The sequence below is a fragment of the Lycium ferocissimum genome, chromosome 5 (genome assembly GCF_029784015.1).
Source record: "Lycium ferocissimum isolate CSIRO_LF1 chromosome 5, AGI_CSIRO_Lferr_CH_V1, whole genome shotgun sequence".
Taxonomy (NCBI): Eukaryota; Viridiplantae; Streptophyta; class Magnoliopsida; order Solanales; family Solanaceae; genus Lycium; species Lycium ferocissimum.
Genome location: NC_081346.1, coordinates 64,739,673 through 64,765,909, shown reverse-complemented (window position 1 = coordinate 64,765,909; position 26,237 = coordinate 64,739,673). Strand labels below are relative to the sequence as shown.

The 26,237-nt window shown below is 34.1% G+C and overlaps 2 long non-coding RNA genes across 2 annotated transcripts; one reads left to right on the top strand and one right to left on the bottom strand.

Moving 5' to 3' along the window:
• Positions 1-17,308: 17,308 nt before the first annotated feature.
• LOC132057078 (uncharacterized) lies at positions 17,309-20,138 on the bottom strand. Its single transcript, XR_009415067.1, has 3 exons — positions 19,387-20,138; positions 18,619-18,935; positions 17,309-18,061 (listed from the first exon to the last, which is right to left on the bottom strand). It is a non-coding gene; the product is annotated as an uncharacterized LOC132057078 (long non-coding RNA).
• A 1,974-nt stretch (positions 20,139-22,112) lies between these two features.
• LOC132058474 (uncharacterized) lies at positions 22,113-23,309 on the top strand. Its single transcript, XR_009415316.1, has 2 exons — positions 22,113-22,694; positions 22,830-23,309. It is a non-coding gene; the product is annotated as an uncharacterized LOC132058474 (long non-coding RNA).
• The last annotated feature ends 2,928 nt before the right edge of the window (positions 23,310-26,237 follow it).

The following is a 26,237-nucleotide window of genomic DNA, read 5'->3' as shown; positions in this document are numbered from 1 at the left end:
GCCCTGATGTATATTAGGACTAGCCACCCCGTTATGTGTGTTTGATTGATTAATTGTGTTGTCTTGATGCCGTATGTAGTTGATAGATATCGAGTCCTGATTGTCGTCCTGAGTTAGATAGAATTGACATACCATTGTTGGTACTTGAGTTCTCGATATACGTTGGCGTACTCACTGTTGGTACTTGAGTTATTGACATATGTTTGCGTACTTACTGTTGGTACTTGACTTGATAGATTTTGGCACACCCACTGCGGTATTGTGATGCGATATGTTGTTGGCATACATCGTTGGCATACATCGTTGTGGTATTTGTGATATTAAACCTGATTGTTGATGATTGACATATGTATTGCACTCATTCTCTCATATTCATGCATGGCTGGTACCCGGTAATGATCCGTTATCGTTGATTGAGCGAAACTGATATTTGATAAACTCTTGTACTTTAGTGATTAAGAAAAGGCCGATGTCCGAAGATCCATTCCGGAATCGTTGATTTTATGAAACTGATATTTGATGAATATCTTTTACTTGAGTGATCGTGAGAAGGCCGATGTCCGAGGTTCAATTCCGAAATCGTTGATTGTGCGAAACTGATATTTGATAGACTCTTTTATTTGAGTGACTGTGAGGAGGCCGATGTTCGATGAGCTATTTCGAGCATCGTTGTTGCATGGCGGATTCCGATGTTATCCCAGAATCGTTGTTAGTGCATGGACTCCGCGGGTCTCCCGGGGTGGTGCCGGTGAGACCCCCACCTGTGGGGCTAGCCGGGGTCCGTCTACGTACGTTTGGGCAAAGATCCGAGACGGGTGGCAGTTAGACTTCGCAAGTCACGCTGGGTTGTGCTACTAAGATGTCGATATTTCCGTCCGGAGTACATGCGTACACCTCATTTGCATGGCACGACATCACATTCATACCATTATTGCACTGCATTGCATTATTACTTGATTGTGATGTTTCTGTTGTGATGATTAGATTGTGTTGATTTTATTGTGGTGATTGGATTGGATCGGATATACTCAGACTTATCATATTTGGGTTTAGATGCTTACATAGGTGATGATGGATACTCGATTGCGATTATATTGTCTCATGCTTGGTTGGTTTATTTGCTTATCTGCTTTATTTTCTAAATTGTGTTAACTATGCTTAGTTGGGCGATGATGCCTACCGCACGTGGTTGGTAATGACTTTGCCTTCGTCGCATTCTTTTATGAATGCGAGTACCGGCGGATCTACTTCTCGATTAGTGGTCGATCGACTCTTGACTTTCCATTCGAGTTTCCCAAAGTGAGTATGGCGTCCGGCGACCTTGAAGTTCTATTACATGTCTTATTTTATTCCAGAGACATAGATATTATGTATTAGTACTTCCAGACTGTATTATTCCCTAGATGCTCTTGTATTATTCAGACTAGGCCCTGGGGCTATTTACTGTCTTCCGCACATTTTACTACTATTTATCTATATATATCGCGAGACTTATGAATCTGTTATTTCCGCTACTTAATTTCCTTCATTATTATGTATTGGTTTGTTGTTGGGATGAGGGTTCGCTTACCGAAGTAGGAAGGTAAGTGCCCTCACGGCCTAGGCTAAAAGGGTCGTGACAAAAGATCTCTTACCGGTGTGGCATGGTAAGATGCTGCTATGTCAACCACCCATTCCGACGTTGCACCTTCCAAGTGTATACATTCCTCTTCCTTATTTATGAAGAGAACAACATTATCATTATTTTGCACTGTGGCAGTTGTGTTGTCGTCATTCCTCTGGCCACTACATTCACCTTTTTCCCTTTTTATATTTGACAATCTCTTTTATAGTTGACTAGTCGATCATCACAATTGTAGCAATTTACGGCTTTGACTCGGGATCGAATCTTAAACTCCCACGAGCCTCGAATCTACCATAGTCGCTCGAACCCCTTTGGTAACTCCCCGCCTACTTTCCGTGATGAGAGCTTGTTCCGTGATTTTCGGCTTCTTTCTCGTCTTCCGTTGAGTAGAAGAGGCGATATGACATCCTTGACCACCGAGTCCTTACTATGCAAGATAGTTGTTGCCAAATTATCGTAAGAAGATGGCAACGAGTTTAGGTGCATGATGGATTTATCTTCCTCCTCAATCTTTATCCCGAGGTCTGATAGCTGCGTGATTAGTCCATTAAACATGTTTAGCTGTGACAAAAAATTTGTACCTTCACCCACGTGTAGGGCGTACATCTGTTTCTTTAGGTACAAATTATTTGTTAACATCTTGGACATGTATAGATTTTCCAATCTTTTCCAAATTCCACATACACTCTCCTCATCGATGATGTTATTGACCACATCATCTGTTAAGTGCAACCTGATTGCACTACCTGCCTTTTCATCATTTCTTCCCAATACTCAAGTTTCGTGGATTCAGGCTTTTTGAATTTGTCGCCTAGTGCCTGGTGCGACCCTTGATGGATGAGCAAATCCCCCATCCTTCTCTTCCATACTGAGAAACTGCTATCACTTTTGAATTTCGTACTTTACTCCGAACATTTTTTTCACCAAGTATAGCACAATCGACTGCAAAAAATATTTCTATAAATAAGCAAAACTTGTGCTTTGATAGTTATTGGGAATAAACCCGCTACAGAAATAATATTCATGGTATTTACAGCGGAATAATAATGTAGCACCGTGATAGGGTTAATCAACAAGAGTAAAAAAGAGCGGTAATCACACCAAAATTTTTACGTGGAAATCCAAAAGAGAAAAAATCACGGGCCGAGAGAAGCAACTGATATCACTGTGCAAGGATTTTACACTTTGTATGTCTGAGTAAAATACTCCAAAGACCACTACACACTCAAAAGAAATAACCCTCTTTTAAGATTTCTCACCTCACTACAATATCACTCACACTATCTATTTTTCGTGACAGACTATTTCTCTATTCGCGAATGCCTCACTCTTTTTTCTCTCTTTGTTGATGCGATTAAAACAAGTGAGGGAACTCTCCTTTATAGGAGAAACAAACTTTGTCCCCCAGTTTGTTACAAGAGCACATTGATTTTCCTCCATATCTTGCCAAACTTTGGCTCCAAGAAAATCAATACTAGCCAAGTAATTTTGGTACATGGGATTTAATTACACATGGGGCTGGATCCCGTCATTTTTCATGACTCGAACCCGTAACCTATAGATCACACAGAGACAACTTTAATGTTGCTCCAGCGCTTCCCTTCAAGGACTCCTCTCCTAAAAAGTGAAAAATAATACCCCAATTATTACAAAAATGTCATTTAAAGGAAAATACAAATTTGTCGTTTTACGTTTATCTACTCACGAATGAACTTATCCGCGCTTTGCGCGGCTAAATTAACAATGAGACTCTCTTTCTAACAACCGGATATTAAAAATAACATTGTTGATGCAGTGACATTATTTTAAAAATCATTTTTTAAATTAATTCCAGAATCCGCGCCAACTGCTTTCTGGTTTTTTCTTCGCATTAACTTCCTCAGCATCATACCAAGTTCCCGTACTCATCAAAACCAATGATACGTCCTTCAATCCTTAGATCCTTCTCTCAAAAAGCCATATATTATCTAAATGCTACGGAGTCGCCTATGTTAGAGAGCACTTTGCACCCTAATATGAAATTTTCAATACGAATCTAAATTTAATGGGGACCAATGCGGATGTTGAACACCGAATAGAAAACCAATATATAATTTGCACGTCAATTTTTAAAAACATGAGAACTCATCAAGTAATAGAAGATAAAAAATTAAGCATAAGCAAGAACCTGAAAATCGGGTTCTGCAACAAAAACAAAAAAAAACACACGTTATCCAAAAATTAGTGCCGAGTGAAAACAGAAATTTTTTGAATTGATTATCCATAATGTTAACACTGACGATGGGAAAGCATGAATGAACTTACAATGGGTTGGGTCATTTGAAAGTTACTGCTAGCCGTGGCTAAACTCTTTAGCAAATAGGGGTGTACAAAGTAAACCGACAAATCGCACCAAACCGATAAACCGAGTCAAACAGAGAAAAAAACTTGACTAGTGATTTGGTTTGACTTGATTTGGTGTTGGAAAAAAAACCCGACCATAATTGGTTTGGTTTGTTTTTAGCTAAATAAAGTCAAACCAAACCAAACCAACCCGATATTACATGTATTCAATTTTTAAAGTATTTTATACATAAAAATATTTATTTGTAATGTAATTTATAAATATTTCTTAAATGTTTTCGTAATTTTTTGTCTTTTATCATATTATTTCAAGTTTGAACTTAGAATTTTGAATGTCAATAAGTTTTATATTCCATAGATGTTAGTAACTCAAATAAAGTTTAAACCAAAACCAACTCAACACTAATATTAACAAAAAAAATTCAACTCTAGCATTAGGAATGATAATAATTAATGTTGGATATCTATTCTTTAGTTTTGCATAATTGGTTTAGAGAGTGAGAATACATAACAAAATTTTATTTTATTTTTCATGTAATTAATACTTATTAGCCGTACTTATTTTAGCATGACTTAGTATTTTTAGATTATGGTCATTTTCTTTATGGCTTATTAATTAGCAATATTTATTTTAACCGATTTTATTATCTTTTTTTATTGAATATTTTAATACAATGTCATCACTCATCTCATATTTTGTGTTATTTTCTTAAGAAACACCTTAATTACATAGTTGTATCTTATTAGGACTAAAGAAATATTTGAGGTAAAAGTTATATGTTTTGTATGAAGATTTTTTTGGAAAAAAAAAAAACCAAAAAACCCGAGAAAATCGCATAACCCGAAAAAACCCGAGGTTGAACAACCCGAGTTTTATTAGTTTGGTTTGGTTTATAAATTTAAAAACCCGACATAATTGGTTTAATTTGGTATTTAAAAATGCCGAAAACCAATCCTAATTACGGGGACACTCCCCAAGAAATACCTAAACCCTCTAATACTTGGATGCGTGAATGGGAAAGAAGCATAATGTCTGGTGAATGGTAAGAGTTGTAGGGATTTTTAATGGGATATATGAAAGGTTGCGTCATTCCATAAATGTGGAATATGAACGGTTGTAACGTCGGTAACGGTAACAATTATCATTCTTGGCAACGGTTTCTCTATTAATGAATGAATATTATGATATTAAATTTTTGATAAAAAAATGAGTAAAAAGTAAAAAAATTGACATAAAAAAAGATAAAATACTATCTGGTCGTAGAAGTACATAATCTTATCTATCTTTTAATTTTATATATATATATATTCTAAATCATCCAAATAAGAGGAGAGAAAGCATTTTTAAAACGGAAAAGAGTCAAAAATACCCCTGAACTTTCAAGTATGGGCTTTTTAACACTTTTCGATTTACTCTTCGTCCAATTGCGCCCATACTGTAATACTTTTAGTGACAAATATACGCCCCCATTTGACGAACGCGCGTTAGGCTGAATAAATAACTCACCCCTAATTTTTTAACCCGAATCCAATTAGAACCCACCCGTAATTTTGTACCCATTTCCCCACTAAAATGAACATAAAATTATGTCCTCTCCGTAAAGAACAGAGCCTTTCAATTTGTTAAGAATTTTGTCCTCTCAGTTGCTTCTCCTGATGAACTCCTTTCCATTGCATGGATTCTCAAGTTGCAATGGTGGAGTTCTGCCTAATATTCATCAAAACTTGCTGAAATGGAAAGGGGAAACTAGAAATTCGTGCAATCTCGGTCAAGAAGAGTCACAATTTGCTGCCGTTAACAATCTTCGGGCCCCGCCATTCAGTAGCTACCAGTGAAGTCGCCATCTTTAAATAAGATTGAAGGCCGTACTGATTAATTGATGGTTTTGTGAAGCAAATACACCATTTTTAAGTCGCCATCAACGAACAAGTTATGAAACAATGAAGTTATGGATGATAAGGGTAACAACATCGGCGCATGAATCCAATTTTGAAAACAAATTTCAATATTAGATCGAACTTTTTAGTAACAAATTGAGTTACCCACTTGCTTCTAAGCACAAAATTTTTCGAGTATCCAGCATACCCTCCTTCATAGCTCCATTTGTTCACCAATAATTTGTTCCGAAAATCAAATGGGTATGTCATTCAGATTTGAAAATTAGTGCGTGAATTCAAATTGATATGATTCCAAATAAACGGGAAATGAAAGGATCTATTGCGTCTCTTTTCTATTGATTTGTTATTTTTGTGTGGTGTGATCTTTTTGATGGAAAAGAAACAGAAGGATGTAAAAAATTAATGAAAGAAATTTATGGGTATGGTATTAAGGGCTGGGTTTTCGGGTTAAAAAATTGGGGGTGGGTTATTTTATTCCTGAGTTGTCACATGGCATTCTGTCTAAATTAAGGGCATATTTGTATTAAAGTATAACGATGGGGAGAGAGAACTACAAAAGATAATCTGAGGAAGATGAATAAACTATATTTAAAAGTCATAAATATTTTTAACCTCTTTTTCCATTTTAAAAATTCTTGCGCAGTCTCATGATAGTAGGCCCTATGATAAAGGAGAAGCATCTAATGTATTACGTAAATACATCAAAACCCCCCCGAACTATACACGAAAAATCGATATCACACCTAAACTATACCACGACCTATTACACACCCGAAATATAAAAAAGTGATATTATTTACCCCCTCACGGACATTTAACCGCCTCATGCGGGGTTCCACACGCGCGCGACATGTCGGCGATACGTCACAACACGTTATTTGCTTTTTCTCTTACTTATTGTTGTGGACGTCCACGTTTTAAAAACTTTTCCCTTTCATTGTGTCTTCTTCACTGTGCCTTCCCCTGTTTGTTTCTTCACTTCATCTCCCATGGAGATGAAGTTTTTAAAAAGTTTTACCTTTCACTTCATCTCGTTAAGACACCCCCCCGCCCTTCTTTTTTCATCTTCATTTCCTCCACTCCCATTCCACCACCACCACGACTTCTCCTCCTTCAACGCCACTCCCAAAATCCTTCATGCTTCTTTTTTTCTCCATTTCCACCAATCAAACAAATCAGTAGTATTTTAGGTCCAAACTTATGCACTCAAATTTATCCAAGATTAAGAAACAATGCGTAACTACTGATGAAGAAATTGCCACGAATTGCCCTTCAAATGAACTTTAACAACAACGAAGATATTACCTGACGCCACTTCAAATGGGGAATTTTCATTGCACGCTGCCACTTCAAATGGAAAATTTTCTTCATTGTTTAACAACAATGAAGAAATTATGACATACTCTTCAAATGGTGAAGAAGGGTTACCTGCAATTTAACCCTTCAAAGAATTTCAAAAAAAAAAAAAAACCACACTCATAGGGCGGCGGGGTGGCATACGGAGGGAGAGAGAATAAAAAAAAAACATGGGATGAAGAGAAGGGGAGGGGCATGAAGATGGAGTGGGGGCTGGCGGGTTGGGTTGGGGGGATGAAGAAGATGAGGGTGGCATAGGTTGGGGATGAAGAAGAAGAGGTTGAAGGTCGGGTGGAAGGGTATTATAAAAATATATATATTTGTAATTAAAAAAAGAAAATAATAAATAAATTTTAATTAAAACGCGCTTATTTTTCAATTATTTTTATAATTTGTACCACACGTTCCGTCAATGGTATTAATATCACTTTTTAGATGTTCGGCGTAATGGTGGCCGCCCGTATAGTTTAGGTGTGATATCGACTTTTCGGGTATAGTTCAGGGGGGTTTTGATGTATTTTGCCATGTATTCCTCTTTGAAGATTTGTAGCCGATGGAAGAGTACATAACACCTAAATTTAAAATTACTGCAAGTGAATAATTAACTGATTCATAGCAAAGAATTTTGAAAATTTCAAAATATTTTTGGCTGCATCTGATTGAGCTTTTGACCTATTTTCTCTTCTAGAAAACTGAAGTTGTCATATTCAAGCTTGGATAGCATTTTTTATTTTTTTTGGGTTCAAATAAGAAACAACAATTTGTAAATTGTACTGGAATTCAAAATTTCTCATAGTCGGTTGCTGCAAATGGATGACATAAATGCCTTCCTCCGAATGACAAGAACTTAGAGTCCGCAACTTAAATGACCCAAAAAGTGAGTTTTGGTACCAAAATAACATATTAAAAAAAAAAAGTAACCAAAGTATCCTTTGCGCACTAAATTAGTGCGCAACAGGACTAAACTGCAAATTTATAGGTAAGTTCTATCGCGCACTAAATTAGAGCACAATAGGGGTTATACTTTTTTTTTTTATACAATTTTAAAGTTCTCAAATTTACGTTTTTTCAATACTTTGACCAAAGATTAGTGATGTTTCAAAACGCCAAAATATCAATATTTTATATAGATCCTAATATCTATTTCTGCAAACAATAATATAGGCTCAATACATCAAGTATACGTAAACGTTTGGATCGTCATTTTAGGAGTTGTAAAGTGCTCCGAAGTAAGTTTTGTTTGTTTGGAAACTCGTTATCTTTAGGTTTAAGTGTTTTATTTTATAGCGCAGTAATTTCCTGCATTAATGACGACATTAAAAAAATTGTTTGAATAACGCAGTAAATTTTTTATCCAGTAGACTTAAGTAGTTATAAAAATAAGATAAAATTATCAAATAATGAGTATAGGGAGAAAAAGTAGTTGTAAATTGGTGAAACTTTAAACGGTCATAACTTTGCTCGGAAGTCAGATTTATGAGATTTTGTTTTTTGGATTTTACGTATTTTTACGAGATCTGAAGTGCGTAACCGCCGCCGCTTTTTAAAAACGTCCTCATCCCATTCAATTTGAATTTTCTTCAAATTGATGCACAATTTTCATTCATCTTTAGTAAAAATCTAGTGATAAAAAATATATTTGAAGATGGTAACACAGTGGTAGTGATGTTTTGAATGTCAATTTCAAGGTTCGAAATTCAATTTATGAAAACAAGTTAGATGACATTAGTGAACTTTATAAATAATAAAAAATGTGTACATTGTCACTTTCACCAACTTAGCTTGGTGGTTTAGCCATCTCTCTTTTTTATCCCAACCACCAGGGATCAAACCTAGGTGGGAGCATTGAGGAAACAAATTGGGTGCATGATGCATGGTTTAAATTAAGTGAACTAATACTTGATACTTATCTTTAAACTTAAGACGTTTTGAAGATAAGAGATATAAACTTACAAGGTGACCGATAAGCTGACTTAAACTTGCTCAAAGTCTATTTTTTAAACACATTTCTCCATCCGTGCCTCGCGTGTCGTGACTTTTATCCTAAGCGCGTGAAGGTTTTTTAAAATTCTTTGGTAGCCGAATACAAGGCAATGAAAAAAAAAAAACCTCTTTATATAACTTATACCCATTAAAAAAAAGCCCTGCCCATTCTTCTTCCCCGCTAACGATGCCATTAAAGCGAAGATTCGTAGGTCATCCCATGTGCTTTCTTCAACCTCTCTCTCTCACATTAGTGTAAAAAACTCTAATTTACCTCTCTTTCTTGATATCCAAATATGTTGACGATGAGACTAGGTAATACGATGTTTTCTTCGTAATTGGTGGAAAAAAGTAGTATCACAAGCTTCTTGTCTCCAAACCAACCCGGTCGAATATTTTATGGCCGCAACATGGACAAGTAAGTACGTTTTATGGATCTTTGTTTTCCTTAATTTAATTTCGCATTTTTCTTTTTGCTCGATTTCGGGACACCAATCTTCTACGTGGCTTGTGACTAGGGCCGGATCACAGTATTTCCTGCGGTATATGGATGACGCAGCAAATGCCCGGTCAAGCTAGAAGGTTTATAATGGGGCTTTACTAAATTGAGGAAAAGAATATGAAGTCAAAAAAAAAAAAAAATCTAAAGAAGTTGTCTCTCCCGTCTTATTATGGTGGTTGATCATGTAATTACGGCTTGAATTTAGTTTACGGTGTAACTCCTATTATTAGGACTATGTAATCTAATGTTATAAGGCCATTTTGATGCAATTCTGCAATTTGGATGGAAATTATGCATTTTGTATGCAATCTCAATTTAGTACATCCATGTTGTAAATCAATGTATCCATGTATCAGTCAAACATACATGAAAGAATTCGGAATTACTCGTGTTCAAGTTGTTTATGATAGACCTTCAACTAAAAAAAAGTGAATAACGACCAACGACATGATCATCAAAATCATTGATACTAAACTTGAAGGCTAAATTTATGAAATTATGCAACTTGGACAAGTATAATATAGAGCATCCAACTACTCACCAAATTTGGTTATAAACAGAATCGAAACATTTGGCGTAGTTGAAAGATCCGCCAACACCACTTTTGTCAACAAAATTTTAATAAAAGTAGAAAATCGAAATAGATACCATCAAGAAACTTTGGATATCCTCGTGCTATAATTACTACAATTAAAGCTCAAAATATGGTAAAAGAGTTGCTTCAGTTCCACAAAACAACTACTTTGAAGAAATTAATATAACATCCCAAAAAGCAAAACACGTTGTGCTAAAGCACTTGATTTACAAAAGTCCTCCTCCCAGTGATTCTTAAATACGAAAGCACTTGCATCTTGTTTTGGCTCACTCATATCATTTGATGAAGCAACATTTTTCAATTTTTTTTCCGGCACTTGCAACAATGTTTCGTGATCTTTGAATTTGGGAAGTGGTTATAGCTTTCTTTTGCCTTTCCGTTTGAGACCCGAGGTCGAAAGCCAAGATCAATATCAGCATTATACGCATTTTTCGAAGTCCGGTGTTAGAACTCTTCCACTGGCATCCCTTGCCGCAATGTTTAAGTAAATTCAAATTAGAATCAACATCTCAAAATAGTGAATATCCCGCAAAAGATTTAAGAATTTTTTTTTACATATGTTGAATATTGATGTTCCAAAGACGTATGTCGGTAAATACCATATCCCCGCACCCTGGTCTTGTAGCACCAAAAAATCATATCGTGATGAAGTTGCGACACTAGTAGAAGCAGTAAGGCACCGAATTAGCACCAACACCACTTCTTCCTCTACCTCCCCCAACTCCAAGTCCTGAAGCACTAGTAGGAATCCCACCACTGCTTCCCCTCCCTCTCTCCCTCCCTCTCCCTCCAGATGCACCTGATTTGGATTGACTTTTTTGAACTCTAGATATATCTTCACAAATAGAAGATGGATTACTGGCCATAGGAACAATAGGAGTAGTTGCACTTCTTGGTACCATTATGTTGCAATAGAACTAGTGGAAGATTGTCCCATATCTCTTGAAACACACACTTCTAATTCTTTACATACATTAAAAAGAAAAATATTAGAGTGTAAATAAATAATGTTTGTTGACACCCAATTTTGGCCCTCCCTTTTCGTTTAATTAATTTTAGCTATGCTTTTAGTGCTGAAAAAAAAATCCCCCAAACGAGTTAGGAATATTTGCACTAATTATTACGCTGTTTTTCGAGATATATCTCTCTAAAGTTAAGAACATTTTTATTGGTTCTTAAAAATGACTAAACATCATTTTTTTTTATATATAAGTAAAATCATTCGACAAAAAAAATAATAATGTTGATATTCGTATATCAACATTGGCATTGGCATTTTTCCTTTAATCCTACTTATTACCGTATTAATCATCTTTTACTCTATTTTTTAAACTAAATGCGTATATTAAATTACTTGTGTCATAATTTATATAGGTATGCTTTTTGTGGGAATTAATCAAGACGAAGAAGCATATTTTAATTAATTGATTGAAATAGAGGGGATTAGAAATTAATTCATCTACCTAAAATTTGGGCCATATCCTATTCCTATTTCTACAAAAATCTGTGGCCCAAAAATATCCCTAACCCGCCCCAGCCCACTGACCCGACCCGGCCCAAACCCCAAACCAAACAGCCCCCAAGTCTCTACTTCATCTTCAACTAAAATGAGCTAACCAAACCAGCCTTTTCTCTCCCAAAAAGAAACCTAGCCGTCACCACCCACCCCACCCACCATCACGTCACTTCCGTCACCTCACCGCCGTCGGACCGCTGGATTAAAGTGGTCAGCGACGCCACTGTCCTCGTCAGTCGCCTTTTCTCCCATCACCCATCTCCCTTTTTCTGAAAAATGGAGCTCGACAACTCATAAAAGGTCGATTGAGACCTCGGAGAACGGGGAAGAGCAAAGATCCATCAGCCCATCTCTCAATCCGATGGATACAAACCGGAAATGAGCCAATCCAAACGGGCTCTGAAATGAGTTTGTTCTCGTTTGTTACGAGTTAATGTAAAACGACTAATCACACTCAGAAGAATTAGTGGTTAATTCACCGAACATGTGTTTGACTATGCTTCTATTGTGTAAATATTTGCTTAACATGTTAAATCTGTCCGTACCTCTTTGCTTATAATTGTGATATAGCTTGAAATGCATTCTACATCTTAAGGGAAGGCTACTAATTTATTAAAGTAAAAAATGCGAATAGGTAACTCATTTTAGTTGTTGTTTGATCTTAATACCTGTATGATCATTATCGTGCCTATAAAATTATCCACATCATCCATAAACAGTTCACTTCATGAATTTGCGCAAGTTAAAACATGTGCTCCTTTGGCGCTTTTAATAAAATCTACTAGTCTAACATGTGTCCCAGAAGTACTGATTCGCTACGGGATAATTTGGAGTTCAAACTGAAGGTTTATGCATACATAAAGAAGTGTATTTTCATTTTGATTAGTGGTTTATACTTTAGCATGATTTGAAATATGATTTGTTTCCTTTAGAACAAAAGTGCTTTTTGTTTATCTAAATGTTAGCAGGATTTATCATCCTACTGATTTTTGTCTAAAAACGAAAAATAATAATACTTTTTTTTTTGTTTAACTAAAAAAGGCATTAAAGATGATGGCTAAATAATGTTAAAGTCTGTTAGACTCTGTAATTATTTTTTATAAGCACATATTTAACCATGGTTCGAAGAATAGGATATTATGATCTTATTTGTAGGATTTTTGTATTTCTACTAGCAGGTAAAAGTTATACTATGAAGGTAATATGAAATGGGAATAAGCTGTTTTCCAATAGGTTTATTTGAAGAGTAAGACCTGTTGCATTAGAAATCATGTTTATAGGGACTGCACTCTTATCTTGAATTATTGTTTCGTTTTGTAATGTCGTCTCCAAAATCAGTTGAGTTAGTGTCTGTTGTTAAGCCCATCTGCTTCAGTTTTCCGCTTGTTGGTTTCAGTTTCATTTTGTTGGTTGTTTAAGTCTAAACTGCTATGTTGATATTTCTGTTTGGCTGGGACTATTTCTGGGAACACTTGACACACTTGTTCTGGGTTGATCTTGTTTGTAGTTGGAGTTGGTTTTTGGATTAGTCTATCTAAGGTTCACTAAGTTGCTAGGAGTACACTCATGGTTTAGTTTGCTGGTGTGTTTCTTTCAAACTAGTACACTCTTATTCATCGATTTTTTTTTTCCGAAGTTTTGCATAGTTGATTAAACACTGTTTTGACATATATATATATATATATATATATATATATAAAAACTACTGTTTTTTTTTTAAAACTAGAAAGGCTATTGTTTTCCGGTTAAAAAGGTTACTCTTTTGATTTAAAAAAAAGGGGTTACTATTTTGATTAGGGAAAGTTGTTTGTTTTTTTTATTAAAGGGAAAGTTGTTGATTAAATCCGCTCAAATATGTGATCAACTTCTACTGTCACTTTAAATATTCTTTTTATCTTCCTCAAAGGATTATTTGTCTGGTTGCTCTCATTAGGATTCAATATGCACATAACCATCATGAATTAACAATGCTTAAAGGAAGCATTTAGCAACCTGTTGAATATGCATACGACTAGTTGAAATTCTGTCCTAATCAACTAAGTATATGGCGGTTTGAAGAACTTGTTTTTGTGTTGTCTGAATTCTGTCTCCAAGAGCGTGAATTCGCTTACCGCCATGGCTAAAATTAAGATTGTGAGTGACTTCAAGGATATCTAGAGCTTAAGGGTAAGATTCCACTAAGACGTTTAACAATAACGACCCCGAAAAAACTGATCGCAGGGAGACTTTGGCACTGATTGAAAATGTTGTTTAAGCTTAACATGTAACTCTCTGTTAAATCTATGTTTTTATGAGTGATCATCCCCGTAGTTATTTTTTTATTTTATTTTATTTTTTTATTTTAAAAGGAGCAGAATGAGATGCTAAAGGTTGTGAAATGACATCGGTTAGAGTTTGGTATTAAGAATGTGATCAATGGTTTTTATTTTAAACCCTTCTCCCCATTTCATATGACTACAAAATCTCCAGCCATGCTTAAGTAAAAAAAATGAAAATTTCTACTGTTGATATTACATTGTTGGAAAACCATTATGTGATTAAGTGTTCATATAGTCTTTCAACTCGCATGACTAGTGGCCTGTGTGAAGATCGTGGCCTTACTATAAACTAGTATTTGTAGTCGAGGGAAATAAGAAGGGGCTAAGCACATGGCTAAAACTATTAAGAGGATGATTAAGCACTTAGATTGAAGCTACTGTTTTCCTCCTCATTCTAAAGGTTTGAATTTTTTTTTTTTTTGGCCCATTCTTTGACTGATATGAAATTTTAGTTTGAACAAGCAAGTCTTTTCTGTTTTAATCAACTGCTTCAATTTCTTTTTTTTTTTTTTTCTCTGAACCATTTGCTTCTCCTTTTAGCCCTTTCATGAATGTTGAACACATATATGAATCCAGCGGCTGTTCTCCCATAGGCAGTGTGTCCCTGAAATGATGGTATAATGTGTCTAGTTTATTAAAGTTTAGGGGTTGTTTTGTCATTTTCTGTTAGGATTCTAAAAAAAAATGTGCTATTTGAGTTATCTTTTGTCGAGAATTTGAATTTTGATTAATGGAGGTTGTAGATCCAGGCCCTTTTATTATTGTGACAGCCTTTGTGGCATCCTAGTTATGCTTTGTGGTTAAAAGGTTCCGTTTGTGGGTAAAACTAGATAAAAAATAAAAGTAGTGACCCGTGGTATTTTGTGAACATTAGAAGTCGAGAAAGGATGGTTGTTGTAGTTGTTTCCTGAGTATGTTGTATACGGCTCTTGTTTTAACCACTATACAACATCATTTACCAATTGGTTATTTCCTGAATTTAAGAGCTATGATAACTAAATGACATGTCTCTTCTTACAATATCTCCTTTTGTCCTTCATCTTCATCAAGTAAGTGTTTTGTACGATAGTTGATTAATATTGTTACGATGCTCATAAAACTTTACTCCATATGTTTAAATATTTAAGATCATGTGTTTGTTTGTGCTTAATTGATAATGTCCAAACTGGACATCCAGTTTTCTTTCCTTAAAAAGTAGGGAGAGTTGCCCTCTTCCTTAAGAAGTTCTCTGTAAGAGAAGTGTTTGAATGTAGGATATGTTTGCTGCTAGTTTTGTTATAATGAAGTCACGTATGGAGGAAGGATTAAGCATGCTTAAACAGAAGTATATTGAATACATGTTGAGTAGGAATTAATAGCTGTATAAATTCCATGTCTTATTCATTGTGTTTCCTTTATTGAGATTGCTCCTAACTCCTATTTTTTTCTTTATTGCATGAACACACTTGGGAGAATGTTGGAGTTATGGCAACTCCAATTTCAGCCCAGGCCGAAAAGCAGTAGCAACAATGTCGTTCTCGTGTATAGCCGTCCCTTATTTTCGTGTCGAAAGAGTCCACGTCCCTCTTCCTCTCTTAAAATTATATCTTTTGTATTATTATACGTTATTTGCACCCTCTGACTAACATTTTTATGGGTTTGTATTTGTAGGATTTTATTTCTTGTTTGTTTGTGAACTCGTGAATGGCCGAGCTTTGTCATTGGCCACTTTTCCTCAGATATAAATCTTGGTTTAAGGATAGCTTAGGATGAAAAAGTGACAAACGTCCCTTTAACTTTGCGTATTTCACAGGTTGTAAACATTTTTAACCAATAGATAAGGCTGATTTTTTTTCTTTTTCTCTTCTTTAAAGTTAATTAACGTTTCTTTTTCAATCCCTTTTAACAAAAGTGAGCGATTTAAATAGGGGTTTCAAAAGGATAAGATGCGTATTTTATGGGTAATCATTTTCTATTTTATGCTAACATATTGAACAGGTTAGATTCACTAAATTTAAATGAGGTTATATTAGAGCTAAGTATAGTGGCTCAAGCTATTTTACGAAAGCTATAAGGTAAATATCTCATTTTATATGCACTCATACATATATATATATATACTATTTTATTTTCAGTAATTCCTTTAATCGTCTTTTCATCATGCGTATATGTATATATTATTTCCATATAACAGAAATAGCTATTTTTGAATGCCATTTGTCATAGGATATAAATATCGTACATATACATTATTTTTTTTCTTTCTAAAAAATATGCATTTCTAATCCTCTCGTTTTATACTATCGTATACAAAATATATCATGAATATATATATATATATATATATATATATATATGTTTACATCTCATACTAACTCCACTCGCCTACAATAATCATACACATGTACCATTTTCATATACATATATACCACATATACTATCTAATTATTTTACATATCACATATATACATTATTTTCTTATAAAAATATACCCCTCTTTATTCTATATTATACATATATTCTTATATAAAATAAATATCAATGCATATTTTCCTATGCATGCGTTACCATTAACTACTTCCTTTATAAAATATGCATTTATTCACGTAGTTATAATTACTTTAAAAATTCCCTTTTTTTCATACAAATAGTTTTGATAGAGTAGTTTTTTTCCGCAATTCTTTAAAAATAGATAATAATAAAAATGAGAAATAGATAAAAAAAATCCCCTCTAGTGTTAATTAAACTAAGTTTAAAGACCGTCCTCGGATAGGCTCGAGGATGCTTAACACCTTCCCCTCTAGAAATAAAACCCTTACCTAGAATCTCAGTGTTTCAAAGACTAAAAAATGGAGTTTACTTTTTTTTTTTACAAATGGTTTCCTAATATTTCCTAAAATTAGGTGGCGACTCCGCAAATTTGCAAAACTAGAGGAAACATAGTCATAAGTTGTGAACTAGTTTTATTTCGTTAAAAATAGGGCATAACAATGTTAATTCAAATAAAAATAGACAGTTGAATAATACCCTTGTTTTGCACCCTTTCTTATTATGACCTGTCTGTTTGCAAGTTGAGCATGTCATCTTCACTCCAATCTTGGTAGCTTTACCATATTTCTTTCTTGGTTCATTTCTTTCTCTCTCTTAAATCTCCGTCCCTCTTTCGTCACCCGCATTGTTTCACTTCGGTGGATCAATTATTGGACTATTTGTCTCAGGCCACATTTTCATATTGGGCATTGGTTGAAGGCAACACTTATAAGCTTCCAGGAAGGTGTCTTTTCTATACCAATGTTCCGCATAGTCCTCTGCTTTTTCTCCACTGTGATAGAATGCTCAAATAGCATGTGGACATGGAATTCCCTTTAACATCCAAAGTCTACAAGTGCATGACCTATTTGGCAAGTTAACAATATGCCTACACTCACCATCACAAATTTCATATCCAACATCGCCATTAAAAAGGACTTCACATCTCCTAGCTAAGTCCTTGTTTCCCTCCAATACTACCCTAGCCATTGGTGCTATGTCTGAAATCCAAGTATCAGGAAACTTCCTCATATCAACATTTCTACTCATTATCTTGTGCCTAATCTCTTCAAGCATACTTATAATAGATTTATGTCTTGGACCTACAATCCAATAATTAAATGTCTCACACATATTATTTTCTACTACATCACATTGAGATTCATACCTGAAATAAGCTTTACACCAGTGCTCCTTATCAAGGGAGAGTAAGTCCTCACATATTCCCTCTCCCAATTTTCCTAGTGCTGCAAGTTCATCTTTAAGCTTTACAGGAAAGCTAGCCTTAGCACACCTCCAAAATTGTTTTCTTCTTTCCTCCCCTCTCCAATCCTGGGCCCAAATTGGACCATACGTGTTTCATACACATTCTTTGTTCGCAATTGGGTAACAACTCTTTAATAGTTGGGATAAGCCCCTGTTACACAGAAACAAAGACAAACAACCGTTTCAAGGGGCTACCGTAACAATTAAAGTCCAGCCATAAACTCTAATATATCTTCAAATACCAATTATTTTTCATACTTTATGAAACTTAAAAAAGAACTAATTACACTCATCTTCGCCCTATAACATAAAGATCTTGCCACATAAATTCCCCACATTTTTTTTACGTGTTCTTGAATCTTGTAAACTCCAATGTCAGGCTGAGAAATGATTTTCTCCTTTAATTTTCTAGCAATAAATTTTGTTGTGCAAAGCTAGTTCTTTGTCTTCTCTAAGCACTTATGAGTTGGATAATACGTACTCACCATAAAATTTTTGGTTTCCTTGTCCTCAGCTTCATACAGCTCCCACTTACAGTTTTCATTTGTACACCTAGCCTTGACTTTTTGCTTTTCATTTGGTTTTAACTTTAATTGTGCCTTGTTTTGAATAACATAATCTGCCACAGCTTTCCGGAATTCAATAAAGACTGTCAAAGATCATACCAAGCTCAAAAATAGCAACTTTACAATTAGAATCATATCTAACTTTCTTGCTTCGCCTTCTAACTGGTAGATCAACCCCCTTTTCAGCTTGAGAATCTAGCTCATCCCTACTATCATCACTGCTAACATCAGAGTTGTCTATATATTCCTCATCTCCAGCTAATTTTCCTATATACCTATTTTCTTTTCTTTGTTGAAAGTCTTCAAAACCCCTATCTATACCAACCTCCCCAAGTTCAATCTCTTGTGCCACCGGTTTTTTTTTTTTGCTTCTCTCCTTTTCGTTGCTTTGCTTTTCTCTAAAGCCCCTTAACTCTTCATCAACATCGCTGTCATCTTCACCAGGTATGTCCTCCAAATCTTCACCAAAATCCAAATCTTCACAGTCACTATCATTTAGATCAGTCTCTACAGCACCAACACTAGATGGATTTGCATCTAGGTCTGCCTCTAAAGCTCCAGCAGCATCGACTCTTTGAGTAGTATTTCTATCAACAGTAAAGTTAGGTGGAACCATAGACCCCAATTCGTTATCTCTACCTTGTGGACCAGATACAAAACCTGTAGGGACCACATTTTCCATTACAAAAGCATCATTAACCACATGTTTGATGAAAATATCTAAAAAGTCCTCATGCTTCAAGTTCAAGACAAGACAACGGCTTGGTAGTTATTTTTCAAAGCTACTAAATTGTTTTGTTTTTGTGTCTTGGTAATAAAACCCTTCAACTATAAAGTAACCCATTTCACGTGAATAGCAATTGAGTTCAACCAAAGAAAAGTGATCTAAGTCGATACCCCACTGTCGAACCCCTAACTCCTCCTCGTATTTGGGAAATCCCGTCTCGGTTACTTTTCCCCCATGGTGAAATCTGACATTTATAATGCTATCCATGTGGAATTGCAGCAGAATATACAAATATGAATATTCCCCAAAATCCTTGACAAAAGCCCTAACTTTTAACCCAAAATAACGACAAAGCCTTAACTCATGAAAACCACAAATTTGTACCGAAAAGATTACCTTTTACTACTATTTATCAATGAAGGGATGAAATCAACTGAAATCTCCGAAAATATTCATCAAAATCCTTGACTATGAATGCAAAGAATGAACCCTTCAATCCCCGATCAAAAGACGAAATTTCCACCTTTTCATGATTTTTGTAGAGTTTAGATGAGTTTTGACTTTAGAATTGTAGGTGGTTTCAAACTCAAGAATTTGATAAGGAGTGGGAGAGGAATGCAGTAGTTCTAAAGTTGGAGGTACGAAAAAAAAAGCGCGGTTGAACAAACGAGGGGTACTATAGCTTCAGACGCTTATTTGCTTACATGGAAATAAAATTACACGTGGTTGGACTATATTTTCTTACATGGAAAAGTATTTATTTATTTGCTACATAATTGGCGTTTGGACCTCACACACAGGTCTTCAATACAAATGTGTTTGAAAAATACACTTTGAGCAAGTTTAAGTGTCTATCTGGTCACCTTATAAGTTTATATGTCTATCTTACAAAACATGCCAAGTTTAAGGGTCTATCTAGTTATTAAGCCAATTAAGTATAATTTTTGCATATCTACTTCTTAATGATAAATGTTATTTTACATCCTAAACTAATTATAAATAAAACACTTAAACCTCTAGATAACAAGATTCAAACAAACAAAACTTACTTCGGGGCACAAAACAACTATCCAAACGTTTAGTTATACTTGATGTAATGAGCCGACATTATTGTTCGCAGAAAAAGATATCAAGTTCTAATAAAATATTGATATTTCGGAGTTTTGAAACATCACTAATCTTTGGTCAAAGTATAAAAAAAATGTGAGAACATTAAAATTGTACAAAAAAAAAAAATATAACCCCTATTGAGCTCTAATTTAGTGCGCAAAGGTTACTTTGATAACTTTTTTTTATTGCGTTATTTTCGTCTCTACAGCCACTTTTTGGGTCATTTAAGTTGCGGACTCCAAGAATTTACATACTTCCTTAAATAGTACTCCCTCCATTTTAATATAACTGAATTTTGGTACCTTTTTGATGGTCCAAACTAAATGAATTTTTCAAAGGCAAAAAATATATCAATTTTTTTTTCTTTTCAAGATTACCCATCTCTTTAAGGGGTCTTCCGAAAATCTCAACATTGACAAGCAAAAGAATAATATTGACAAATTACCCTTTAATCAATGTTTTTAACATTCCAAAAATTCATTTATTTTGGAATGGAGGGTGTAAAAACATACTACTTAGCTTATTTCCTTTTTATTGATAATTAGCAGTTGGCGTTAGTGGCGGATCCATATAAACTCGAGGATTGTCAATTAAACATCTTCACAGAAAAACACTACTAAATTTAAAAACGTAAGTAGTAGTGTTTTATAGCACAAATTTTTCAGTGGGAAAAACGTAAACAATAGTGTTTTCACACAGAAAAAATAGGAAGTTTCCCAACATTTCAGTGGAAAATTGTTTCTCACCATGCGTTTTCTCAGTGAGTTAGTTCAGTTGGAATGAGGTGGGAAAATCATGTTTTATAGCACAAATTTCTCACTGAATGTCGGTGGGAAAACCCTCTATTTCTAGTAGTGAAATTATATTAGTGAAATTCTTGATTACACGAATAGTTGGTGGTTGTTATCACTTCATGCATATACAATCAAACATCTCTATAACAATCATCTTTTGTAATAACATTTCACTAAAAAATCAAGTTTTTCTTGGAATCGATTTTCGTGTTCGGTTTTCATGTCATGTTGTATTATATGTTTTCTATAGCAATATTTTGCTATAATAATCACATAACCTAGTGTAATCCCATAAGTGGGATCTAAGGAGGGTGAGGTAGGAAAATCATATTTTATAAAGACAAATTTCCTATTGAATGTCGGTGGAAAAAATCTCTACTTCTAGTAGTGAAATTCTTGATTTCACCAATGGTTGGTGGTTGATTATCGCTTCATGCATATACAATCAGACATCTCGACAAAAATCATCCTCTATAATAACATTTTACTATAATAATCAAGCTTTTTTGGAATCGATTTTCATGTTATGTTGAATTATATGTTTTCTAACAATATTTCGCTATAACAGCAATAACAACAACAACAACAACAACATACCTAGTGGGATCTGAGAAGGGTAGGATATACGCATACCTTACCCTTACATTTGTAGGTAGAGAGGCTGACTGTTTATTTTTGCTGTAGCAGCCAAAACATATCCGGACAAGTGAGTTGCTATAATTGTTATAAAACAAGTTAACAGGGAGTGCTTTTCCAAATTAATTAGATCCGAAAAGGTCACGGGACCTAAGTCATAAATAGTCCGAAATGAATTGGTTGCATCACAGTTTAAGGGGTGTCATATTGAATGTCTCCAACTAGTTTCATTAAAGCTTTGGGATAGAATTCCTTTTGATTCTATTTTATTTCATCCTAATGATATGGTATCTAATATTAATATATGATTCTTTCCGTGGAGATAGTTTAATGGTCAAAACATAGTTTGAAGTAGGCCAGGTTAAATTTAGTAGCTTTAAGGCTGCTGCTCATTTGGTTCATCCTATATCCCCTATTAACAAAAGTACAAGAATAAATTCATTAACAAAACACTCTAAACATAATTACGTATTGTAGTTCTATTTTATGAACGAAGGAAAAATTCAACAAGTACGGGCGAGCTTATCTGTGGTATTGTACACTCATCTCTAGAAGCCCACATTTATACGTCTCATGTACCTTTCAAAGTAGATGAATACAGCCACCCATTCAAGAGTTAAATTTGACTTAATCTATTTTATTAAATTAAATCTCACTTTCTTCTAGACTCTCCACAAGGAACACATAAGAACCTGCATATATATAAATGTGTCCTCTGCTTCAATAATCACAAAGTTTGAAACAAGCAAAAACATAACATGTCATCATTTAAGTTTCATTTTGTGTTGCTATCCCTTTTGGTTTTCAATTTCTCATTTCAAGAAGAATCAAGAATTGGATTTGTAGATGCTGCAAGACCAATTTTTGTACTACAACAACAACATACTAATAAGTTTTCTTCATCAGTAGAGTACTTAAAGATTTTTGAGACTCTTGGAATTGTATGCAAGTGTTGTGATGGTGTAGATTCTAGTGAAGGAAAAAAGCATGATTTGTGTGGTGCTACTTGGGATGGTTCTTGTTCAAATCTTCAGTGCTTTCCTTGGAAGTTCCAATGATTTTTATGGCTTTTATATTGGTGAGAAGGATTAGATTGTTGTCTACTTATATGGTTTTGGACAATCCTAACTTTATGAGCTAGTTTTTGAGGTTAAGTTAGACTCAAGATTCATTATCTTACATGTTATCGAGTCAGATTCCATTCAAAATCTTTGATTACTAGCTCAATTTTCGGCCTCCACGCTTCAGATGTCCAGATTTGGATGCACGAGGGGTATTAAGTGTTCATATTGATTGAGGCGATGAGTTGTTTCATCCTTATATAATTTTGAACAATTCTTATCTCATAAGCCAACTTTTCTTTAAAGTTGAATTAGGTGCGAGATTCATTTTTCTTTGAAAGTGTACAAGAGGCTTTTGCTTTGTATATATGTTCATAGAGATTCAGTGGCTAAACAGCCTGTTCTTTTCGTTTTAAACAAGACTTTCTTCTTTAATTCTTTGAAGCTTATTTTAGTGTGGCATATGGAAACAATGAGAAAAAAGAAAAGAGGAAATTACGTCTTATACTCATCTATAATTTGAACAAAAGAAAGTTATTCTATGAAAGTCTTTCGTGATTTATTTATACATTTTTTATATTATCTTTTATCAATTTGCTGATGTGAAGAAAAAATCGTTAAACTAATATTTGTAAAGGACTACAAAATTAATCTCCCGGGAAAAAAATTAAAAGAAGTAATATGAGCTAGTAAGCAAAATGTAGAAAATTGCTAATTTTGTCTCTTTTATATTTATCTTCTCATTCTAAAACGTCCAAGCAAGAGAAGAGAAAACACTTTTGGACATCACTAGGGACAAAAAGACATGTAACCATACAACTTTTAGCATAAGATTTCAAATTCGAATTTACTGCCAAAGAATAACGTGGCTTCAACTTCAGTAAATAATTAACCATGAAAAGGGATTCTAAAGTAAAAAAGGAGCACGTCACTCCTTTTTAGAGCATATATACAAGAGAGTTTCAGACTAAAAATACCTCAAAGTTTGTCTCTATCATCTGTCATTGTTTATGACGAAATCAGAAATTCAATAGCATTGTACTCCTATAAAATTATCCATTTGATGAAAATAAACAAACTCAAAGTGTGACTTTACTTTCATTTAGAATTTATTATCTAAGGAATGGCAAAGGCTCAACTCTTGTCATAGACTACTACAAGGGAGAAACATGGATGTAATATTTTCTTTACAAAGTAAATAAGTAAACATCATGACAATTATTAATTGATAGCCCAGTAAAAATGGCAGTTTACTTGCTATATCACAGGTTAAAATATTTTAACAGTACAAACAATTTATACTGTCAGTGTATCAGCATGTATATTTTAAATCCTTTTAGAATTCAACCATAATAAATAAAGGTAATAAAAGGATTCTTAGCAAGGAAAGCGGAAATTTTCAAATATCTTGGGCGGCATCTAATCTAACTGAACTTTTGACCTGATTTTGCTTCTAGAAACTAAAATCGTCATATTCAAGGTTAGATAGCACAAGTTTTTTTGTTCTTTTTCTTCAAATAAATAAGAAACTATATACAGTCGGACCTCTCTATAACAATATCCGTATACAATAACACTTTTCTATAATAGCCAAGTTTTTCCGGAACCAATTTTTTATGTTATATTTTACTTCTCTATAACAACATTTTACCTATAACAGCAACAACCAACTTTATAACAGTACGCTCTTTGTAAAATTACCCTCATATATGATATAACAACTATCTTCTTTTTTTTGGTAATATTGTAATTACCCGTCTTTATAAGAATAGAATATCCATGATTACCAATAATAAGTGTAGAGATTTTGACCAAATATTTGATCCTTTAATACACTATTTATGACAAAATATATCATTTGAGTATATATATTTTCATCATTAAAAGATTTCCTCCGTTATACAAAGTGTGATTAAGCTTAGAATTTGACAATTAAAAATGAAAATTAAATTTTACGCATCTTTTTTGCCTATAAGTGAAATATTATCTGAATATCAATGTTGTTATATGTATATAACAGTCATTCTCTATAACAGCCAAAATTTTTTGGACCCAACGATGCTTTATGGAGAGGTTTGATTGCATTAGGTAGCACTAGTAAATTATACTGCATTTGAAATATTCTGATAGCTGGTGCTGCGAAGTATGAAATAGTCCTTTAATTTCAACCATAATGACAAACTTATTGCCTTAAATATGAAGTTTACAGACCCCTCATATTATACTTTTTCCAATTTTAAATAGATTAGTCAACAGAATGCCTTCCCAAATTAATGGGTCCAAAGAGGTCAGAAGAACACACTGTCATCAAGGCAAAACTGCAGTTTTATTTTTAGATTCGGCAAAATCCAATAATTTTGTTCAAACGTCAATTTATCTAAAATCTAGTAAGTTGTCGTCCCTTATTTTATTTTGTAAGAAAAGGCTGTTAGAAAGAAACACTCTAAACATAATTATGTAGTTTTATTTTATTATTATTGAATGGCACTAATTAAATGTCCAATTTAAACGTTTGATTTGTTTTACCCTTTTAGATTAGTCCTACTCTTGTGATTTAAAGACAGCAATGATTCCTTTTCTATACTTTTTAAAACAAATAAATTGACATAAACAACCGTCCACCAAAATAATAGTCAAAAAAATGTAAATTTTGTATATTAATGTTTATATATGTGAAATATACATTTTTGATACATAGTAGTGTATATTTTTTTAAATATTTGATGAGCTAATGTAATTATTTTTTACCGGACCAGCCAAATGTGTAACTTGCCCTTAAAGCATTGTTGTTGGGCTCGAATTTACCTTGAATGAGGCCCCGGTCCAGATTCTTTTAGTAGAAGCCACTCCAATAGGCTCCTAAAAAGAGAACCTTTTATTGCCATGGTAGAAGAAGCTAAATCAGAAAGTTTTTTAGTTTAATTAGTAAACTACATTGATTGAGAGAAGGTTATTTGTCTCCTTATATGATTTCTAAGCAATTGTTACCACATGAATTAGTTTTAGGAATGAATCAACCTCAAGGTTCATTTTCTTTACAAAAAAGATGTTAGGCCCAATTCCACCCGGTTTAGTAATTTTTACAGAGCTAAGTGCACCAATAGCCACTTATACGGTTGTTGTTGCATTTGCAATGTATCTAAAATTTAGCCAAATACAGAAAGCTCATGAACTCATCTACCACTTCTTTTGCCTGCATCTTCTTCTTCTCTTTTCTGACGGGAAGAGCAATAATAAAGTTGTCTCCATCTAACCAGTCAAACTACAATAATTGAACTTCAAGCCACTGGCCTAAATTTTGAACAACGCCATTATTTCAAGTTTGAATCACAACTGAAGCATTTCATTGGTCTAAATTTATGCCATTGCCACAAATTCAATGATTTTTCACAAGTCTTATTACTGATCCAGGAGCAATCCTCAAAAGTTCATA